Here is a 23,957-nt window from a genome sequence, read left to right on the forward strand (position 1 = left end):
CTTGTTGTGATGACAGTCCTTCAAGCAACATCCGTTCGAATGAGCCTAAATTAAGAACGTGTATTGCTACTAACAATACTTGTTCATTGTCCCATGTCTTGAAAAGTGTATTAGTGAGCTTGTCCATGAAAATAAACAACTTAGAACGTCAATTCAAGCTAAGGAAAGACACATGGAACATAAATCTTCGAGTACTAAAAATAAATCCTAGTCTAAAGATACACATATTATTATGAGGTCATTGATGGTCAAAGTAGTTATATCTTGGAATGTAGATGGTTATTATTATCAGGTCATGGATGGTCAAAGTAGTTATATATTCGAATGTAGATGGTTCTTATCATGATAAGTAATGACTCTATCATTATCTATGATCAAGATTTTTGAAGTTGAGAATTTCTATGGTAAAATGGGGATAAAAATTTAAAATAAATTTATAATTTAGTTAAATTTTATGATTTCTTTTTATTTGGGTAATGCAAGATGTATAATTGGGTAATTCTTTTGATGATTATCATGGATTAATGTGTATACAAATCATTTAATTTATATAGTTGCACAAGTTTAAAAAAAAATTGGTAAAAGTTTTTATTATAAGGCTTGTAGTCTTGTTGAGTTGTTGATCCTAATTCTTTATTCCAAATCCAACATTTGAGAATTCATTTGTTATTACATTTGTTATTATATGTATTTTATTGGTAAAACTCTCTGGTGAGATAAAAATTGAAAAATTATTAGGAAAGCTAGGTTGATTTCTCTTCCTTAATATTGATAAATCAAAACGGTATGGTCCAAAAAAGTCCTTAACTTTTTGTTGAAAAATAAAATCGTAAATTCAAAGTTAGATCTATAAGTTGTGGTTAATTTCAATTAAATTAACATTTTGATAATAGAGCTCATCCATATTCCTTATTCTAAATCCGGTCATTCGCTATTTAACGTGCAAACCATACTGAACATAGTAAACTAAAACTATTTTAACGCACACTTCACTTTTACACATAAGTGTTTTGTCAAAGCACAAAATATCATCCTTTGAAAGCTAATTATAATTTTGAAAAAATAATGTAAGTAAAAAGTATTATATATAATTTATTAAGATAAGAATTACTAAAATTTACGATAATTGAGAGCTATACATTATATTTTAGAACATCTTTTTTACGTTTTCTAACTTTTAGTTAAGTCTTTTAATTTTTTTAATTAATGTTATGTTAATTTTTAAAAAGTATATGATGAAATATATCATTAATATACCTGTTTCAGCGGCATGAATGTGATGAAAAGGTATTTCCATTAACAAAATTAATAAACTATTTACGTTTTTGAACTTTTAGTTAAATCTTTTAATTTTTTTAACTAATGTTAATTTCTAAAAAGTATATGATGAAATATATCATTAATATACCTGTTTCAGCGGCATGAATGTGATGAAAAGGTATTTCCATCACCAAATAATGATGTGAATCTCATGCAACAACGTTTCTCTTCCATTCATTTATCCACAGCTCTCGAGAGATGCGGGAAAAGCTGTATCCACTCTAAGCTAGGAGCATTTTCACGACAAGAACAACGACAATGTAGGGCCCACTCGAGAAAAACAGTTGTGTGGCCCTCGACTATTGGAGCTAAAAGAGGAAGAAGCAGAGCATCAAAAGAATGAGATTAACCACGCGATTTCCTATTTCCAGAATACCCTCTCTTGTGATGCAGCGTTTCTGGGATCCACTGGAATCCCCATGTCGCAGAAAGCAAAACGTCGAAAAAAAAGTTGAGTATGATGGATGGACCACTACTAGTATTCAAATGCAGATAGTTGGTTTCATGTCGTCGATCCAGGAGCTTTCACGGTTCATAAGACGGGAATTAGTGTCGCGGAAGAGCTTTCTGCGAGTCTTTATGAGAATACTACTCATCAGTTATTCGCCCCAGTTGCTTCCCACTACCAATTTGATTAAATGGCTCCCTGGCGAAGGTAACGATGATTACAGGGAGCGTCTAAATCTGAGTTCTGATGTAAACACGGGCGTCCCGAAATATAGTGATATCTACAGGAGTGAGAAGAGGTATGAGTTGCCTCATATCAAGGGAGGGATCACCGATCGACAAGATTGCTTATTAAATTCCTATCAAGAAACCAAGGCAAATCCGATTTGGACGATACCACGAGGAGGAAGACGAAGCGGACCGGCTAATAGTTGAACCGACTATGATACGCTTTCGGCCATTGACAATATGTACAATTTCAATACTGCCGCTGCGTCTCATCTGTATCAAATCCTTTGTCATTTCGATCAAAATCTATTTAGCGATGAGGTAGTTCTATTTAGGGATGTAGAGAGCAGTCTAAGTGCAATATTTTTTTTTATCCAGATACCTCCTGCACATAAACTGCATTTTTTTGAAAATTTATGGATGTGAACAGAATTTATTGAAAAGAATCTCAATCATCTTTTCAAGAAAAGCATCTCAGGCGCTTTTTTGTGATAGACGTTGTGGTCCGCTCAATCATCCTTTTCGTTAAGAGAATTTCAAGAAAAGCATCTCAGGCGCTTTTTTGTGGTCCGCTCAATCATCTTTTTCGTTAAGAGAATTTCAAGAAAAGCGTCTCAGGCATTTTTGTTATAGATGTTGTAGTCCGCTCCATCTCAAGCGTTTTTGTTATAGAGGTTGTGTTCCGCACCATCTCATGCTTTTTTGTCATAGACGGTGTGGTCTGCTCCCTTTTTTTGCTATAGACGTTGTGGTCTGCTATTTTTTGTAGCGAAATTTGTCTCTGTATTTATATTTGGATTTTTGAAGGGTTTTTGTTGTTGTGACTCTGTGTTGGTTCCTCTGTTTCTGTCGATATTATCTTTGTGTTGTGCGTTTGTACCCTGTAAGTAGTCTGGTCTGTTTTTGTATTGCATTTTGGATGTGTTTGTGTTGCTGTTCCTCTGTGTTGTGTGTTTGTACAATCTCATTAATGCTTCATGGGTATTAATGAAATTTGAATAAAAAGCTGAGTGGTTTCATCATTTGCAATTGTAAGTGCTTCCTGTGGTCTTGGTCTATGTCTATGCCTGTTCTTGTTCCGGTGTCTATACCTGTTGTTTTGATGAAGAAAACTGTATATTATTAAAATCTGAAGTTGATGAAGACGATCAGCGAGAAGGGATGCGTGGACGAGACGAATGAAATACGGACGTTGTTATTCGAGGTCATCAATAGAGAGGAGGGGACTAGAGAGCCATAACAGTGATAGTGATATTTGTTGCCGCCATGAGTACATGTATGTTTCTTGTATTCATTTTATATTCATATTCATATCATTGGTTTTCGTTGCATAAATTAAACTAAAATTTTCAATTTTCTTGTTTTTCCTCATCAAAACCCATAACCCACTCTATCAGTCTGTGATTCTTCCCTTGTCTAAGGACAATCTGAGGACAAGATCGTTTCAAAACCCATAACCCACTGTCAGTCTGTGATTCTTCCCTTTTCTAAGGACAATGTGAGGACAAGATCTATTTCATATAATCTGAGGACAAGCTCGTTTTAATTCACTTTTTCTATGTCTCAAAATAACAATGCCATGGTTCTCTTGATTAAACCATGACGGGCTTTCTTTGTCAAGGCTCACTCAGTCAGGCCATCATTGTGCTTGTGCTTTTTGTTACTGCTACAACTTCAAGATGGCTTTCGTGGATGTTATAATTTTTTTATAAATTATTTTCTTCCACTTTATACATTTTATTTTTCATTTTCTTTTTTTTTAATATTTGATTTTTTTATTTTAAATATTTAATTTATTTAATAAATAGTTATGTCAAATTATTTTTTATAGCAAACTAAATTAATACCATATAATTGAAGTTACAGTTATATAATTTATCTTATTTGATTTATATTTACATAGTTGTTAGTGAATAATTTTTTTACTTAATTATTATATCTGAATTATTTAGTTATATTTATCTTTGTATAAATAGTTATTGATTTGAAATTACATAATAATGAAAAAAATAGTTTGGTGAATTGAATTTTTGATTTTATAATATGTCAAAGGATATCTTTCTATTATTTTATTATATGTAATTACGCCGTAAATCATTCCTCTGAAATAAACTCTTCTCCACGCCACTTTGGCGTAATCTGCACCCTAGTATCAATTGTTAGAAGATTAGAACATCTTCCGCCATTGGATGATCGATTGAAATTTAAACTAAATTCTCTTACCCCGGTTCACATTTTATTCATTGATTGAAAATCAAACTGAATTCGTTTACACCGTTAACAACTTATTCTAACTGTTCATCTATTGAAATTTAAGTTGGCTTCTTGGTTTACCTCGATTAATAGTTTGCTCAACTGTTCATGTGTAACGACCTGCCTCAACTGCAATTACGTGTTCATCTGTCTCTGTCACGACTTGCGTTGCATGCGCTCCATTGTACCTGCTACCCTCAACTGTTCGTGTAACGACCTGCCTCAAATGCAATTACGTGTTCATCTGTAACGACTTGGCTTGCATGCTACGCTATGGAGATTTACAGTACATCATAATGATTCTTTTTACTTGCCTGTTTTTCTCTTTCCCATTTCTTTCATTTTTTTGCAAAATTTTGGGTAGTTTTACCGTACACGTAACAGCTCAGTGTTCTTTACAATGATCTTGAATACTTTCAATATAATTAGCACACAATTGGAGAATGTTCAAATGCAATTCTAATATCATATTACAATGTCTTCTTCCCAATTTATATGTTTACATTTCCTTGTAGTCTTTCTGCCCTTAAGAATGTTATGTTTTTAGGATTGCAAAAGGCCGAGAGTCTAACAATATAGAGGCTATACTGTTTACGTTTGCCTGGGTTATGGTTTAATTAAAAGTGAAAACACAGGAAATGCGGGTTGGTTAGGGGTTTCAGAAACTTGGTGGCACATTAAGGTTTTTGAGGAATAAAAAGTCAATGCAACTTCCACGTTGAAGTCCAGTGTAGATGCAGTAATAACAAAGAGCCTCTTAGGACCTCTCAAGACGGGATGCAGAGGAAATACTTCAAATCAAAATCAGATATCTAATCCTTATTCGGGCCCAAGTTTACTCTCATTCGGTAACTAAAATAGTTATAGAAGCTTAGTAATTCGTCTTGAAAATTATAATTCTGCATTTAGATAGCATTACTACGAAGCCCAAGGTCTTAAAAATCTATCCCCGATGTTCATTAAGGAGTTCAGAAAGAAAGTGCCACAGCGTTTGCAGAAGGTCCATGGACACTGGTTATGCCGAGATAGAGATGCCGAAGGGGTTTCTTCATACCAACATTTTATTCCATATCCATTCAACCTGTAGCCTGATTTGTATAAAATTGAGAGTATAAACTCTGTCATGCATACACTGATGCCAATTATTGCAAATATATAGTGATGAAGTTGCTGTAAAAGTTCATAAATATTGATACACTTTTGGCAAGTTTGGCTCCATATTTTAGCACCATCATAAATATTGATACACTTTTGGCAAGTTTGGCTCCATATTTAGCAGGGTGTGCTTATAATTATGATTCCTCTTTCGTCTGGATCTCACTTGAAGTGCCATCTGGTGGTCTGTTTTTGTAACAGATATCTGGGGAGACAGTTCGTGAAGTGAAAAGTGTTGTAGACATGCATGAGAGGAAGGCAGAAATGGCACGTCAAGCAGATGCTTTCATTGCTCTACCAGGTGTGTGTTTTTAATATAAGTCTTAAGGAATTTTCAATGAACAATTATCGAGAGCACATGTGGAATTTTACGAATTCCATCCAATATTCTTGAAGTTCAGATTAGTCTTGGTTTAATCATAGAGAGTTGTTAATAAGGTAGTGCTGTTTCAACCTACTGCTGATTGTAGGTGGTTATGGAACAATAGAAGAGCTCTTAGAGATGATCACATGGTCACAGCTTGGCATTCATGAGAAGCCGGTATCTATCCATAATAATAATCGAATCTTCCCTAATTTGCTTGCATGAATTTGCCATTGTAGGCAGTGGAATAAAGGGTTAGATGGTTTGAAATATTAAAGTACATAAGTTTTCACAGCTGTATATAATATATATAATATATGAACTGCGTGAATTTGCAGGAAATGTCCAACGTTTTGGTTAGGTGGTCACTTCACCATCATCAGGGACTTAAGAAGTTGTATAATGACGTTGGACGTTTCTTGCAAATTCACACAATTCATATCGGAAATAATATTCCATAATCAAAGGCTAACTTGGATTTGTTTTCTAGGTAGGTCTCCTGAATGTTGATGGATGCTACAATTCCTTGCTTGCCTTGTTCGATAAAGGTGTGGAAGAAGGATTTATCAAGCCCGCGGCGCGACATATTGTTGTTTCTCCAAAGAATGGAAGTAAGGCCTTATACCAGTTTCGTCATTGTTCAAATGATATGATATTAAAGAATTTTCTCTGTTTTTTATTTTCACAGCTGTATATAATATATATAATATATGAACTGTGTGAATTTGTAGGAAATGTCCAACGTTTTGGTTAGGTGGTCACTTCACCATCATCAGGGACTTAAGAAGCTGTATAATGATGTTGGACGTTTCCTTCAAATTCACACAATTCATATCGGAAATAATATTCCATAATCAAAGGCTAATTCCAAGCTGAATACCTATTGCATGCTTAAAGGAACTTATAAGCAGAATGGCATCCTATGTACTTGATGAAAATAGTAGCTTGGATTTGTTTTCTAGGTGGGTCTCCTGAATGTTGATGGATGCTACAATTCCTTGCTTGCCTTGTTCGATAAAGGTGTGCAAGAAGGATTTACCAAGACCGCTGCGTGGCATATTGTTGTTTCTCCAAAGAATGGAAGTAAGGCCTTATACCAGTTTCGTCATTGTTCAAATGATCTGATATTAAAGAATTTTCTCTGTTTTTTATTTTCGAGTTCTAGATTGATGAGGCTAAGCTCTAATAATAAAACTGGATCAACTCTCATAGAGGGTTTATAGTTTTGTTGTTGCTGCTTTATATTTTGAGAGAAAAATTTCGGGTTAATAATGATCTGTGATTCCATCGATGAGCAACAACAACGGTTGCAACATTATAATCGACAGGTGGCATGAAGAAGCCTGCAGCCATCTGTTGTCACTGTTTCTACTGGTTTTCCAATTATTGGCTTACCCAATTGAAATGATTGTGCAGTGCCAACTGCAGGAAATGGCACTGGAATGATGTGTGGACTTGGGAGAGGAATGGCATTGCCAAGGCCAGGATTTATAACTAAAATTTCTGATGGGTACAATGTTGTTACCATTTAGCTGTAACTTTAAGCAAATAATACCTTTAAAGTTAAAGTGGAATCTGTAAGTGCTGTTGTCTTTGATATCTCTAGAACTTGCCTTCCATTTCTGTAGGTTGAATTTTAACATTGTAGGCAGACTTGTGATAATTCTCAATTGTTTCTGTGTATGCTTGGGTTTACATACCAGTCAAGAGCAGTTGCAGATGCTTATGCAAGAGCTTCCACTTCAGGCCAGCCAGAATAACTTCATTCAATGGCGTGAACAATGCCTACTCTAATCAGATGGTTTCTTGCTTATGCAAGAGCTTCCACTTCAGGCCAGCCAGAATAATGGTCAGACAACCTCTTCATTCAATGGCGTGAACACTGCCTACTCTAATCAGATGGTTTCTTCAACAAATCAGAGATCAAAGTTTTTCTAGTCAACATCATCTTTAGAAGCCTCAGCAGCAGCAAGGGCATAGTAACGAGCAGTATCCTCAACCTCAAAGTCAAAACCATAATCAAGCCTATGTGCATCTAGTTTACCAACTGCATCAGCAACACCACCAACAGCATTAACAACAACAACAGCAACATAACCGGTATCTTCAATCACAACAACAATTTCCTGCAAGCAGTTCTCACTTATCTCCATTGACACAGTCACAGCCATATCCTTTTTCAACTACGTATTAAGCAATGCTCCTCGAATATTTATCATGTTATAGATTATAATTTATGACCCATATTGCATATGTGAAGCTATCTGAAATGCATTTCTATTTGTTGCATGCATATGAATGGATCCCAGAAGTACTGCAATCGACTCTAGTGCAGGGAATACGCCACAAAGCCAAAATCAATATCTATCTACTACATAAACAACCTCTTGTACTCCAGTCAATGTTTTCGCATTGACAAGGAAAGGCATCTACAAATTTATATAAACAAAGTCAAGGATTCACTAAATATCTTAGACATATTATATGACTAGACCAAGGGAGGAGATATATTTCCAAAATGAATTCGGTGTGGAAGAGAAGGATTCTATGGGTATTGATTAGCCGATAATAAAATAGAAGCTACATTAGAACAAATCTTGGCTGCTGGTAATTTCCAAACAACTCAAAAGAGAAATATTTGTTTGATACCATAGAACTGCAGGCTTGAGATTAAAAAAATTCAAAAAATTTACATGTTTGAGACAAGTTAGGCTGTGATTATGTGGCGAAACAGAACTGATTTGACCCAACTTCTACAACATTCAGTAGCCATATTTTATCAACGAGTTACTGAAATGCATAATTTCATGAATGGTCGAGTCTCTGTATTTAATGGGAATTAGGTTCCTATGTGGGTATTGAAAAAACACAGATGAATATTATTTGAACTCTGACATCAGTCTGAAAACCATTCCAATCAAAATGCAGAATGCTACAACTGGAAGTTACCCTTCTAAGTCTAACAAAAGTTGACAGATTTTTTATTGCAAACAAAATATTAAATTGCAATGTAAAGAGAACTGTAAAGTTTAAACATTCTGCGATCCTTATTCAAAACCATTATTTTGTAAAGCAGATGCTATCTACCACATATGCTTCCGAACAGTGCTCCCATCCTAATACATATGCAGCTACGCTGCAAGTGTAGTATACATTGCCCTTCTCTTTTAATCTCATTCAACTTTTTTTCACCCCTTACTTTTCCTTTTAACATAAAAAAATTACCTTCTAAACATTGGCTTTTTACTTCTTTTCATTTAATTTCTATTTGGTTACCCATCCACTTTATTTTATTTTCTACTTTATTACTCAACCTCTTATTTTCAGGTTGCAATAATAAGCCTTTCTTTTTCTATAACTTGAATTTTTTAAACAGATTTCTAATCTTTAGCCGACCCTTTAACCCTCATATTCACACTTTTACCTATGAAACCCATAGATCTAAGCAAATATTTCCATTTATTTGATTGTACCTGTTCCTCTGCATATTTTGATATCTTTAACTGTACTGTATCGACACACAAGTTTATTCCTGTTTTTATGATGATGGATGATGGGTTACACCTGAAACATCAGTGTTCATGATTACACGCTATTTCTTCCTTGAAATCTGTTCATGTTATACTCTATAGTATAGATTTGAAGTACACCTGATAAATATCAAATGTAGTCTATATTATTACAGGGATGGTGGATTAAATGTGGAGCAATACTCAGCTAATGTACCAAATAGTTGTCAAACACAGCCTTTGTTATTAGAATGATTGTAGTTCAGATGGGAACTTGGATAGTAATTTTTGCACATTGCAGTCATCTCTCGATTTTTATAAGATCTTATTTCAAAAGTTCCATGGACACTTTCTTGTGCTGAGATATCCCTTTATATGAAGTTTTTTCATGTTAGCATTTCAAACCTCTGTAAGAAGGATTTTGTCTTTGGCGTATTGTTTTTTGATAAATATGGAGTCTCTTTATTCTTTGTAAGACTCTCCATATTTTAATATTGACTTTCCATTTTGTTTTCGAGTACTAGATTCTTCTTTGCAGTTAAGGAGGTTTCTCTTGTAGAGCAAGGTCTTGGTGCAAAACAATGCATTTCTCAGCTGGAACATGTAGGCCACAGCTAAGTAATTGAACATAATAAACGAAGCCAATATTGATATTAATTTCCTATTTGATTCAAGAGAGGAAGCTTCTTGTGATTATGTATGTCATGGCAACCTTTATTCATGTACGATGGCATACATTTCCATTTTTGGTTTATCAATATTCACTTTTACATTATTTAGGCAACATGAGTTTTTTCTCAGTGGAAGTTTCCAATGGCTCCACTTTCCAATGGTAAGGCCATCTGAGTTGCAAATACTATATATTTTGAAGTCTATCTATGCTTCATCATTATCAAAGTAGTTCCTACGATTATCTGACAATGCCTTTTTGGGTTGTGCTTGATGATCTGCTTTGTCTATCTCAAAATTCAAGGTTTACGATGCTTTAAATATTGCAGGCAGTGGGGATCTTTGATAAGTATTCACATGTACACTTCATTGTGTTTCATGCAAGAATCTGGTGTTACATTGATATTGTCCTTCGTTTTGGAGTTTTCATATCCTTTGCTGGGATACGAGCATCTTCAGGGATATAGCCTATGTCAGCTGGACTTACTCTGTTGCAGGGGACGAACAGCGTGCAGTTGGGTTTTGGTTTGGTAGCTCCATCGGTAGGTCCGAACGTTGGAGCCACTGCAAGGTAATGTATCATTATGTGCCTAATATGGATAGATTATGTATCTTTGTCTCCATTGATGAGCAACAACAATGGTTGCAACATTATAATCGACTGGTGGCAGGAAGAAGCCTGCAACCATCTGTTGTCACTGTTTTTGCTGGTTTTCCAATCATTGGCTTACCCAATTCAAATGATTTTGTAGTGCCAACTGCAGGAAATGGCACTGGAATGACGTGTGGACTTCACAGAGGAATGACATTGCCAGGATTAGGATCAGCAAGAATTCCTGGGATGGTTTCTTCAGGAATTAGTAACATGCTTTCTTCTAATGGTCTTGAGTTGCTTGTCAGTACAGGCTTTCTTCTAATGGTCTTGAGTTGCTTGTCAGTGGTCCAGCTCCTTCTCGAACCATGCATGTTCCAGGAATAATGATTTGAAGGCTAAGAGATGTGAAGATGTTGCAGGTAACCTCCTATATTTCTCCAGTCTTTCCTTGACAAAAAAATCTTTATAATGTTTTCTCAGCCCTATAAGGTATTGTCTACCATCATGAGCATGCTGGAGGATAATGCTACTGTAATTTTAATGGAGACTGGGTACTTGAGTTCCTTGCTCAGCTGTTATGTCGTTCAAGTTTGCCAGTAAGAAAAGTGAGTTACATGGGTTCTAGCATTATTTTTTCCTATGTAGAATATGGCCATGTTGATTGTTTTTTGCATCTATCATTCATTATAATGTTGTCATACTTTATCCAATTACTTCCCTATAAGTTTTGATATTCTGGGAACCTAGTGAGAACAATGACATTGGCATTTGACTATAGCATTTACATTTTCTGTACCTTATTATTTCCGAGGAATAACTTACACCAATGTACATCTCTATCTTGGCAGGGTGAAGATTTGAAGAAGCAAATCGGGGCTGCAGCATACAATGAATGCAGTTCTAAAACACAACAGGTATGCCCATGGAGAGAGATTTTGCAGGTATATCAAGGGAAAAACGCATTAATTTTAAATGACAAATACATATAAACTTGCAACATCATTACAAAGAATGGGGATAGTGGTATTTTTCCTAAGGTAATTGACCTCATATGTCTCAAAGCTTGAGGTACTAAGTTGGTCAGAGGGGAAGTTATAGTTTCTTTTGTAGAACTTTTCTGACAGCTGATTTAGTGGGAATCACAACCTTCTTAGCACAGATCAGATATACTAAGTTGGTCAGAGGGGAAGTTCTAGTTTCTTTTGTAGAACTTTTCTGACAGCTGATTTAGTGGGAATCACAACCTTCTTAGCATAGATGAGATAGACCAAATAGTCCTGTCAATCTAATAGTACCAAAAAGAATGTAGATCATGCTCTGTGTTTGTTGTGGGCCTAGTGGGTCATCTTTAGGTGCATGTAATCATTATCTGCAGGCCTATTTTGAAATCAAGCCCTAGGATTGTATTGAAGTGCATGCAACTACTCGCTGAACACAATGTAGAAAATTGTTATTCTCTCCCTTTCTGTTACAGATTAGCCTCGGGTGTTTAGTTGAATGCCATTTTCTATGGTTGTCTGGAAGATGTTCCTTTCCTTTCCTGTAATCTAATTACATGTGCCTTGTTGTTTGTATTAAATTCTCGTTGACAACCTTTTTATCAGTTTCCGTCCATTCGAGTACAGCATTGGTTTCTATTTTCAAATCTCCTGAAGATATTCTGGCTTTACCTTTATTGCATAATGTTAAGGTTGTTTTTGATGCCGCAATTAAGGTGGTTCTTCAACCACCAAAGCAAAAGAAACGCATAAAGAAGCAAAGAACATGCTTTATTCTTTAAAGTGCATTATTTAATCAAAGGTTGGCATAATATTTCCCACGTACTTATGATTTGTTACTCTATGTTAAGTGTATTGAATTTATTGTAAAGCCAGATGCTCTGGCAAAAGGTCCTGGTTTTTTTCATTTTATATCATTTCCTGCTGTGGTAATGGAGGACTGTTTTGAAATGTAATGAAAGTTGGGTGTTGAATGAATGAAAGGCACGAGTGTACAAAATGTTTGTTTGTTTTTTAAACAAGTGCTCCTAGATTTGCATGTATTCATCTAAAATACAACACACAAATTCAAAATATTAGCCAACTGAAAGCTTAAAAGGTAAGCTTTTACAACACAGAAATTCAAAATGTTAGCCAATTGATGCTTGTGTTAATTGACACTATAAAATACATTTTACTGCTTTTACCTAAGCCTTCATAGTTTCTATGAATTTTTTTTATAGTTTTAAAATGATATATTATTAAAAAAAGGGATGGAAAGTGTTATCCTACGATGGTGAAGATGGCCAGGGAGCAAAAGAATAAGTCTAAATAAAAACTTGCTATAAATAAAGACATAGCCCATTTGCTCATTGGAGGCCTTTGCCCACAAGGGCTTTAAAAATCCCAGAGAATCTCTTTGAAGCTCCAAGTTGCTACGTATTGCGCTGTAGGGACTGAGCGCGCTGTAGAGACTGAGCGCCCAAATCCCAGAGAATCTCTTTGAACCTCCAGGCTGCTACGTATTGCGTTGTAGGGACTGAGCGCGCTGTAAAGACTGAGCTTCACTGGTATTTCCATAATGACTTTCCCATGCTGTATGACATTAGACATCCAATTTTCCAGGCACCATATATTCCTGGAGCACATCCGCAGGTGTGCAAGCTATTATAATTTCATCCAGTACAAGTGCAATCTAGTGCCATGGGCTCTACCCAATACATTGAAGGTTTTATTTATACATGTTTTGATTTGAGTCGCATTTAACTCCTTTGCATATATTTCGATTTGTTTTTACATAACTCTGGGTCAAAAGAAAGCTCTCTGTGCACTCCCACTGGCTCCGTCGCGCCAGGCGAAAAGAATCCTACACCACTCAACATAGGGACTTGCTACCTCGCACCTTCCCTTGTTTATTTAAGTGGAAGTTGAATAACATCAAGGTACTTTAGTGAAGCGAAATGTTTTTAATGTTACATATTTTCCCAACTTAATGCATCTATTTTATTTATTTTATATATTGAAAACATTTTATATCAATAAAAAAATATTTTGAATATATATATTTAAATAGTTATATATTAGAGTTCAAAATCAAAATGTGGTGAACAAGATTGAGCCTCATAGGAGAAGAGTATAGTGTCAATTGGCAAATTATTAAACATTAATAGAGTTTCTCAAATTCCTTTTGTTTGTTTTGGTAGGCCATAATTTTGCGGATAGTTGATTTTCTCTAGGAGTTTAGTGTTTTTTTTAATCTCTGGTAACTAGAGCGTTTAAATCAATCTACACCTGACTATTGAATGAAAATTGAATATCACAACTGTAATAATTCACAAATTCTCAATATAAATTTATTTTAATTTTCTTATCTTAAAAAGTATATTATAACAACTAAACTATCAACTTCTTGTAAAGTTAAATTAATTTATTACATGTTATTAGGGGCATTAACTTATGTAAATCACACAACATGTCATATTTCCTCATCTATGTTATTCTTCCCTATGTTATTACCTTAGGGCGTATACAACATGTGATACGATTGCTAATTATAATTGCAATCTAAATTTTTAAATATAAAATAAAATACTAACTTAACCATCAAATACAATATATACAAGAAAAACGTTGACAAATACGTGGGTCCAATACAATGAAAGTCTCCCGGCCATCCATATACAACATCACACACATACCTTAAAAACACTTAATCTGAGTGATTGTATATAGTATCATAAATCCAATTTCAATATTTACAAACTATTGCAGTGTAGTTCAAAATTGGATGAGAATGCTCTACAAAAGCCAAAGCTAATCATATTCCCTTCGAGCAGGTGCGGAACATATGACTTGATCATGAGTGCCCCGCTTTCCCTTCCGCATCACATATCCCGACAATAATCAAAGAAGAATTAATTAATGTTATATGCTATTGCCTTACGGCGTTTCCATTGCAACATTTGGTGCAATTGCTAGTTACGTATCTTTTGGAAATTGGATAGGCATTGTATATGTTTATGTATGTGTTCGTTTTATTGTTTGTTACATGATATAATGATTTTGTTTCTTAGATAATATGATGATTATTGATTTCTAATTGATAAGATCTTTTTGTTTGGGACATGATGTGGATTGTATTTGCTAAATGATATCATTATGATAATGATGATTTTGTTTTTTTTGTTAAATCGCATGCTTTAGGTTATTAGATGATATAATGGTGATAATGAGAGTGAGAGAGAAAATAAGAGTGAGGGGCGAGAGAGGGAGGGAAAGGGGGAGAGGGAGAGCGAGATAAAGGGAGGGCTAATGTGTGTGTGTGAGAGAGAGAGTAGGAGAGGGAGAGCGAGAGAAAGCGAGGGTTAATGTGTGTGTGAGAGAGAGAGAGAGTAGGAGAGGGAGAGGGAGAGAGAGCAGGAGAGGGAGAGAGGGGGCGAGAGAGTGGGAGAGGGAGCGAGAGGAGGAGAGAATGAGAGGGGGGTGGGTGAAAGAGAGAGAGGGGGTGGAGGAGGAGAGAGCAAGAGAGGGAGAGGGGAAGAAGAGGGAAAGACAGAGGGAGGAGGAGAGAGAAGGTAGGAGAGGGGGAGGGAGGAGAGAGAGGAATAGGTAGAGAGAGAGAGGGAGGAGAGATATAGAGAGAGGCGGAGGGAGAGGGACGAAGAGAGAGAGAGGGAGAGAAATAGATAGGGAGGGAAGGAGAGGGAGAAAGAAGAGAGGAGGAGGGAGGGATAGGCAAAGGGAGAGGGAGCGGGGAGAAGGACATGGAGAGATAAGGGAGAGAGAGAGAGAGAGAGGGATAAGGGGAGGCGAAGAGGGATAGGGGGAGGGAGAGGGAAGTAGCACAAGAGAGAGAGAGAGTGAGAGAGAGAGAGAGAGAGAGAGAGAGAAGAGAGTGGGAGGGAGATGGGAGAGGGAGGGGGACAGGGGGGGGGGCGAGAGAAGGAGGGAGGAGAGAGAGGGATGGAGGGCAATGGTGGTGAAGAGAGAGAGAGAGAGAGAGAGAGAGAGTGGGGGAAGGAGTGGGAGAGAGAGTGAGAGAAAGGGAGAGGTGGAGAGAGAGGGATAGGAGGGTGGGGAGAGGGGTAGAGAGAGGGGGAAGGGGGAGAGAGAGGGAGAGAGGAGGGGGGAGGTGGAGAGGGAGGGGGAGAAGAGGCGTAGGGAGAGAGGAGGAGAGAGAGGGGGAGAGGAAGAGGGATATGGGAGAGGGGGTGAGAGATGGGGAGAGAGAGAGGGGGGAGAGAGAGTGGGAGAAGGAGAGGGGGTGTCGAAGTGGCAAGGGGAGAGAGCGAGAGAGGGGGAAACGAAGAGGGATGGAGAGAGGGGGGGGTGTGAGGAAGAGAGTTCGAGAGGGGGAGAGAGAGAGGGGCGAAGGAGAGGGAGGGGGAGAAGGAAGGAGAGGGGGAAGGGGAGAGGGAAAGGTAGACGAAGAGAACAGGCTAGATGAGAGAGAGTGAGAGAGAGAGGGGGGAGAGGGACAGGGGGAAGGTGAGGGAAAGGGATGGAGAGAGAGTAAAAGAGAGCGATACAGAGAGAGGGATAGGGGGAAGGGGAGGGAGAGCGAGAGGGAGAGAAAGGGGGGAGTGGGAGAGAGAGGGGGGGAGAGAGAGAGAGAGAGCATAGGAGGGGGAGAGGGGAAGGGGAAGGAGGAGGAAGAAAGATCAGGAGAGAAAAATAGAGGGGGAGGAGGAGGGGAAGAGGGTGAGAGGGTGGGAGAGAGAGGGAAAAGGGGAGAGATAGAGAGAGAGAGAGAGAGAGAGAGAAAGAGGGTGGGGGAGAGAGAGAGAGAGAGAAGGGGGGATGTAGAGAGATGGGGAGATAGCAAGGGAGAGGGAGAGGGGGAGGGAGGGGGAGGGAGAGAGAGAGGGGGCACGATACTTGGAGGGTAGTAGAGGGAGAGGGGTAGTGGGAGATGGAGGGTGAGAGAGCTAGAGAAGGGGAGGGGGAGAGGGAGAGGGATAGGGAGAGAGCGAGAGGTGGATAAAGTGCAGGAGTGGGAGAGGAGTAGGGGGAGAGTGTGGGAGAGGGGGAGGAGGATGAGAGAGAGAGAGAGAGAGAGAGAGAGATTCTTAGAGAGAGAGAGAGAGTGAGAGAGAGAGAGAGAGAGAGAGAGAGAGAGAGAGAGAGAGGGTGTGGGAAAGGGAGAGGGAGAGTGTGAGGGAGATGGAGAGGAGGATTGGGAGACAGGGAGAGGAGGAGGGATATAGGGGAAGAGAAAAGGAGAGAGATAGAGAAGGGGGGGCAAGGAGGGTAGAGTGGGGGGAAAGAGAGTGGGAGAGGGAGAAAGGGGGGGAAATATAGAGAGGGAGGGAGACAGTGGGAGAGGGGGAGAGGTAGTGGGGGAGTAGGAGAAGGAGGGTGAGAGATTGGGAGGGGCTGATAGGGAGAGGGAGAGGGAGAGGGAGAGGGAGAGAGGGAGAGAGGGATAGCGGCAGGTGAAGGGGAGAGGTAAATAGAGAGAGGAAGGGAGATATACTTTATTTGTATAAATTCTTTATTTTCCACATTTTATATACTACATGCATGAAACAGTAACTTAATGAATCTAGAAGTCTAGGGAAAATAACATTCATAATATATATTTCATATTTTAAGTATAATTTTATTAAATATTTTGTGATGAAGTTTCCAGTGTAATATCCACGATAATTTATGAATCATATTGGTATTGCATTGGGTGAGTTTGGGTATTTTGTGTGAAGTTATAAGGGATCCAAATTGGTTTAAGCATATAAACCCCAACCATGGTCATTGAATCTATTAATAACTCTAAATATGTGTCAGAGGAGAGGTTCTCAAGGCTATAAGAATAGGTCGTAGATATCATTCATAACATGGAGCTCCTTTTGGAAACTCTAGTGAGCAAGTTAAGAATAGGAGAAGATGGAGGTTCCAACTTAGAGGTCAGTTCAGAGGGGAAATTAGGGGAGAGGGATGAACCAAAGAGGAAATATAATAAATAGCTTGAAAAGGAACAATCCAGTTCAAGTGTCGTGAACCATTCACAATTCTTGTTCAAGAGGGAAGCAAAGGTCCACATCAAGCCATATCAAGGTGGGATTAATGCTTTGAAGTTAAATAACTAATTACGCTGTAAGGCATTTCTCTTTGAGATCAACTTTACTCTTAGGTTACGTGTACATTTCTGAACCTTTGATTTAAGTGTTAGACGATGAAAATAATCTCATCCATCCAATTTATTAGACGGGTATACGATGAGACCCTGCAGTAGATGGTTGCCCTCGCTCGACGCTATGCTACTTCCAGGTGCACTTGCCCTCGCTCGGGGATACTATATTCCAGGACCCTGGATCTGTGGAAATCGGCTTCAGGAGGTAGAAGGAAAAGAATCAAGATGCCAAGGGCAACTCTGGAGGTGCTGCTCGTCAACGCTGAGGGGCTGCAAAACACTGCCGAGGGGCTGCAAAACACTGATTTCCTCTGTAATATATTATCATCCGAGCCGATCTCTTGCGTTTTAGGCGTACTGATAAATCTTTGGATTCAAGTATTGCTAATGAGACAGCTGAATTATGTGTTCTGGTGTATGTTCAGTTGGATCTTTGATTTAATTTTTCTCTAATGTGGCTGTGGTTGCAGGTAACATGGATCCCTATGTCATTATCCAGTGCCGAACTCAGCAATAGAAGAGCAGCGTTGCGTCCGGTCAGTATGCATATTCATATGGTTTCAGCCGTGTATTGAGAACAGATATTATTGAGAACATGGCTGACTATACTTCGCCTGCAACACTTCATAATGATCTTTAGTGGAAATCTCTATTTCAGGGGAGCCAATTTTGGGGTTGGCTGGGCAGAAGGTAAATCAAATTTTTCCGTGTCAAATCCCGCCTGGAAAACCTTTAGTACTCGTTTTGATTATCAATCACCTTCCACGAAGGAGAGCCTTAGGGAATCCTACATAGTAAGCCATAAACCAGCATTTTTACATAGAACTTGGGGAGTCTGCAATTCTCAATGTGGATTTAGTTTTTCATTTATGTTTTTCAGGCCAAGTTTTATCCGAGCATCTTTTCTCAACTTCCTCTATTCAAGTAAGAGGCTACATCACATCCTGTGATTTTATGCTCCGTAATTCCCTTTCTTTTAATGGTTTGTTTGCAGCGTTCAAACACTGGATTTAGACTTTCTGTTTTTTAACCTATTTTGAATGGTTTGTAAATCTCTTTTATGATCTTCACTTATATTTTAATGATCTGATTCATTTTTCAATGCAGTGGCTATTGACGGGTTTTGACTTTGGCTTTGGTTTTTCATATCAGATACTATATCAGGTATTCCAGTGATCTCAGACCTTCAAGATTCAGGGTTTCCAGTTTGACACGCGCATTTTTGTTGAGAAAATTAAGATGTTCAAGATTTTAAAACATCTTGTAGGCACCTGATAATGATCATTCCTTCGATTTGCACTGGACTAATTTAGTCAAGGACTATAAGTTCATTTATTTATGAACTACCTAAATCATGATTTCTTAATGCGTTTGATTCATCTGACACATTATCTCAACAATTGGGCTACATATCATAGATGAATATGGTATGTTCTTGAAATAAAATTTAACAATTGCCCGAGCAAGTTATAAAGTACATGCTTCAAATAAAAGTAAATGTTAACTAGAAATCAACTACAGAATCATATTTTGGTTGGGTGTTGTTTACCTCAAAAAAGTAGAAAAATAACATACATTTAGTCTTCGGGAATCTTTAGGCCACCTTTTTGGACTTTCATTTATACATCTGCCAAATATCTCTGGTTCCAGACTTGATGAATCCTCATTTATTTATGAACTTGACACCTTTACCTGCCATTTGGACCACGTACACATTTAACAACAAAGTTAATTTTCTTCACATCCTTACATTATCATAAAGCCCCCAAATTTAGCACAAAGGAACTCACGTATGATGTTATCATTGTTAACCAAGACTTAAGCATGAGATACTGATATACATCCCCAAATCTGTAACAAAGTACCAGCAACACTCTTCCTTGAACATCCCCTTCACAATACCGGTGCCATAGTTTTCGGTATGTTCATTCCAAACCATGGACAAAGTTATGTCCATCAGAAAGCTTGGACTTCAGCATCCGTTCCCAAAGACACGTCCTCAGATATGAGAGCAAAGGAATGTTAGAAGCTAACTCCAATGCCTTGCTGACATACTCATCTTCAGTTTGAACAATTAAATTTGTCAAACCTGCAAAAACACAGGCGAAGCTTGCAATTAAAACTTCCATGCTATTTCACAAATAATCAGCAGATGCATGAAATTTATTAGCTCTATAAAAAAACACAAAAAATCGAAGGGCAAGTAGTAGTTTCTGCATACAAACTTACAAAAATGGAACATGAAAAACATCCACTTATAACAACTAAATTAAACAACAGAATCCAGTAAAACAGATTACACTGGACAACAATTTTGCAGGTTTGTTTCTAATAGTAGAAACCCATGCTCAGTTCTAGATTTTGATTTTAAAGCAAGGATTCTCTTATAAGTTTGTTGTAGTATCGGTCTTTACACTACTCTTCTCTTACAAGTGATTGTTCGGTTAAAAGAACAAAATATTTAGTCTCTAGATATTTGGATTTTAATTTTAGAAAGTCTTGAATGGCAAATGAAACTTTGATACTTTATCTAGTATGCACACGCCTTTTGTTATGGTTCATAGAATGTTGTTAAATTAGGTGGAATATCCTAGAAATGCAGGGGTATTGCGTGGGTGTATTCTTTATTTTTAAAAACATTGATGTGAAAGTTGTAGTGTGTTTCAGATTTTTCTAGTAGAATTTGAATCATTTGATGACTTTTTCTTGTCGATATGTTAAAAGAAAAACATTTGTTATTTAGATGATTGGAAAGTGCAGATGATTTTCCTAAACCTGGATATGGACAAAAGACTGCTACAAGCTATAGTGATAACGATTTCAATGTTTCTCCATCAAGGATTAGACTTGGAAGGCCTCTCTCTCCCTCGTCAAGGATTTGAGTTGGAAAAAATTACTCTCTGGTCTCTAGGTTAAGAGGTGGAAGGGTTTCCTCTCCACCAAGAGTTAAAATTGGAAGAGATTCTTCTCCATCAAGTGTTGGAGGAAGGAGTGCTCCACTGGCATCATCAAGAATCGGAGTTGGAAGGAATCCTTCTCCATCAAGGATTGTTGGAAGGCTAAATGACAGGAATGTAGAGCAGGATAGGGGGTGGGAAAGGTGATGGAGATCACCTCAGGCAACTTGATGCTACTACTGAGTGTAGTATATGGTTCAACTAATGGATATGATTTGAGGCATCAATTAATGCATGGTGCTCTAATTGATGCCTATGGAAATTACAGGGTCCAAAGATCCTCATGTGGACTACTTTCACATGTACATCCACCTCAGGAAATCGATATAATAAGCAGTAGAATGGTGTATAGAAACTAGCGAAATTCAGAGGAAGAAGGATACTTGTGGGAGGATATGAGACGAATATTGGAGAATCATGGTAGAGGAAGTGATAACTCAAGGAAAGATAATTATTTTTTAGGTGACCTAAAGAAGTCAAGCATAGAGATAGAGAAAATAATGGGTCTGTAACCTACTCTTCCTAATAGTGATTAGCATATGCATGGACCCTTGTCTCATATGGATAGACCTATGATGAGTTAGAAGGAGAGATGACCTCCTAGAAGGGTAGCCTTCTTTTCTCCTTGTTGTCTTTTTTTATCTAATTAGTTCGATGACAAATTATTCCCAATTCCTTTTTTCTGTTCTTGCTTTTTTAGTGATTTCCTTAGCATGTAAATATGAAGGATGTTTGGCAGAATGATGTTTTTCTTAATGTAGGAATCTAAGGAGCACCAACCATCTTCTCTTCTGCAATCAAGTATTTTGTCTTAAAATATCATAGATACTTCCACTGAGACATCTTTTTTGCTGCAAAGTAGTCAAGTTGCATTAGGACATAAACGTGTAATGGTTCGGCCTCCTCACCTAAAACATCAAAATCATAACACAAATTCACAATCAAGGTTGAGAACACTTCAATTTTATGTTCCTGGCCACAACAATTCCAGTTCTGGCTTTAGCATATTCATTCAATTTAACTCATTTTGTTGGTCACACTATGGCTTCAGCGAATGACTCTAGGTTAATAGGAACACAAATACCATTAGGAATGTTACCAAAATCTCCGGCAAATTCTGGATCTTCCCTTGGCTCTGATCCATGCCATGGATTTTTTATAGCCATCTACCACATAAGCTTCATTTAGATCCCCTGATGAGGGCAATAGTGTCCACTTGAAGTGTTGGGACATTTCTACATTCTAACACAATTCATATGCATAGCGTATAACACAATTATGGATAGCAGCGAAAATATACATACTAAAATCATGCTACTTTGTCACTGGATTTGATTGGCAAATCCTCATACAATGTGTATGACAAGTCACATAGGCTTGGAAGGGCAATTTTTGATGATTCCCCTAAGTCCTCATTTGGGTTTGAGAAGGATTGTGGGATGCCTACACAACATACAGTATGTTCAGGTTTTTTTTATCTAAATGTTTCGGATGAATCTTTATTTGACAATTAACATTTCAAATGATCTTCATGACCAAATGCCAATGTAAAAGAACTAAGCTGCAACCGCTGCAGAGGAAAGGAGGTGAAGGAGAGAGCTCAAAAGAGGCAAATATTCTAGTTAAGGTGGGATTATATCTTTTATAAAGGTTGCAACCATGCTGGTTACATGCTCTAGCTATTGGATTTTAAAGAATGAGGATTTTTGTTTCTTTTAGTGCGTGGAAAAGCATTCCAAAGTGTATAAATTTTTGGATCTATGTAAGCTCAATTTTCTATTATTTCTACATTCATTAATCTAAGTTTTGTTAAAGGATTCACTTCGGTTTTTTTAAGTTTCTACCAATAGTCCAAAGATAATTCTACCATAAATACAAGAAACGTGGTTGGTTTGCCCAAATATCTTGGTTTTAATGCCAAAGACAATGTTGAATCTTGGTTTAAAATTTAAATGCTAAAGGAAATGCAATGTGAAGATATCTAATAAGGAAATTGGGTTGACAATGAAAAGATAAATCTGGAATAAGCATCATACAGAATTAATGCAAATATTTTGGTTTAAATGTTAAAGGCAATGTAATGTTAAGGGATTTGTGTCTATATATAATCTAATAAGGAAAATTAGTTGATAATGAAAACAATATATATAGAATGAAGAGCATGCATAGACAACAATGGTGCTTTTCATCATAAGGAATCCAATAAAAATTCTAGAATTAGTGCTTTGCATCGTGAGGAACCGGTAGAAATTCTAGGCTACAGTTATATGGATAGAGTCCAGACGGAAAGACTCACCAGATTTCTTTGACTATGTAATTACCAGCGCTTTATATAGCATGGGCTATCTAATTACCACTGTTAGTTTGACTTGCCTGAAATGCATGGACCCTTGTCTCATATGGATAGACCTATGATGAGTTAGAAGGAGAGATGACCTCCTAGAAGGGTAGCCTTATTTTCTCCTTGTTGTCTTTTTTTATCTAATTAGTTCGATGACAAATTATTCCCAATTCCTTTTTTCCGTTCTTGCTTTTTTAGTGATTTCCTTAGCATGTAAATATGAAGGATGTTTGGCAGAATGATGTTTTTCTTAATGTAGGAATCTGAAGAGCGCCAACCATATTCTCTTCTGCAATCAAGTATTTTGTCTTAAAATATCATAGATACTTCCACTGAGACATCGTCTTTGCTGCAAAGTAGTCAAGTTGCATTAGGACATAAACGTGTAATGGTTCGGCCTCCTCACCTGAAACATCAAAATCATAACACAAATTCACAATCAAGGTTGAGAACACTTCAATTTTATGTTCCTGGCCACAACAATTCCAGTTCTGGCTTTAGCATATTCATTCAATTTAACTCATTTTGTTGGTCACCCTGTGGCTTCAGCGAATGACTCTAGGTTAATAGGTACACAATTACCATTAGGAATGTTACCAAAATCTCCGGCAAATTTTGGATCTTCCCTTGGCTCTGATCCATGCCATGGATTTTTTATAGCCATCTACCACATAAGCTTCATTTAGATCCCCTGATGAGGGCAATAGTGTCCACTTGAAATGTTGGGACATTTCTACATTCTAACACAATTCATATGCATAGCGTATAACACAATTATGGATAGCAGCGAAAATCTACATACTAAAATCATGCTACTTTGTCACTGGATTTGATTGGCAAATCCTCATACAATGTGTATGACAAGTCACATAGGCTTGGAAGGGCAATGTTTGATGATTCCCCTAAGTCCTCATTTGGGTTTGAGAAGGATGGTGGGATGCCTACACAACATACAGTATGTTCAGGTTTTTTTTATCTAAATGTTTCGGATGAATCTTTATTTGACACTTAA

At 37.4% G+C, this 23,957-nt stretch overlaps 1 long non-coding RNA gene across 1 annotated transcript; it reads left to right on the plus strand.

Annotated features, from left to right (window-relative positions):
* Window positions 1-11,029: 11,029 nt before the first annotated feature.
* LOC149249620 (uncharacterized) lies at window positions 11,030-11,615 on the plus strand. Its single transcript, XR_016265887.1, has 2 exons — window positions 11,030-11,145; window positions 11,389-11,615. It is a non-coding gene; the product is annotated as an uncharacterized LOC149249620 (long non-coding RNA).
* The last annotated feature ends 12,342 nt before the right edge of the window (window positions 11,616-23,957 follow it).

The sequence above is a fragment of the Pinus tabuliformis genome, chromosome 7 (genome assembly GCF_031772625.1).
Source record: "Pinus tabuliformis cultivar Carrire ecotype Pingquan chromosome 7, CPIR1, whole genome shotgun sequence".
NCBI lineage: Eukaryota > Viridiplantae > Streptophyta > Pinopsida > Pinales > Pinaceae > Pinus > Pinus tabuliformis.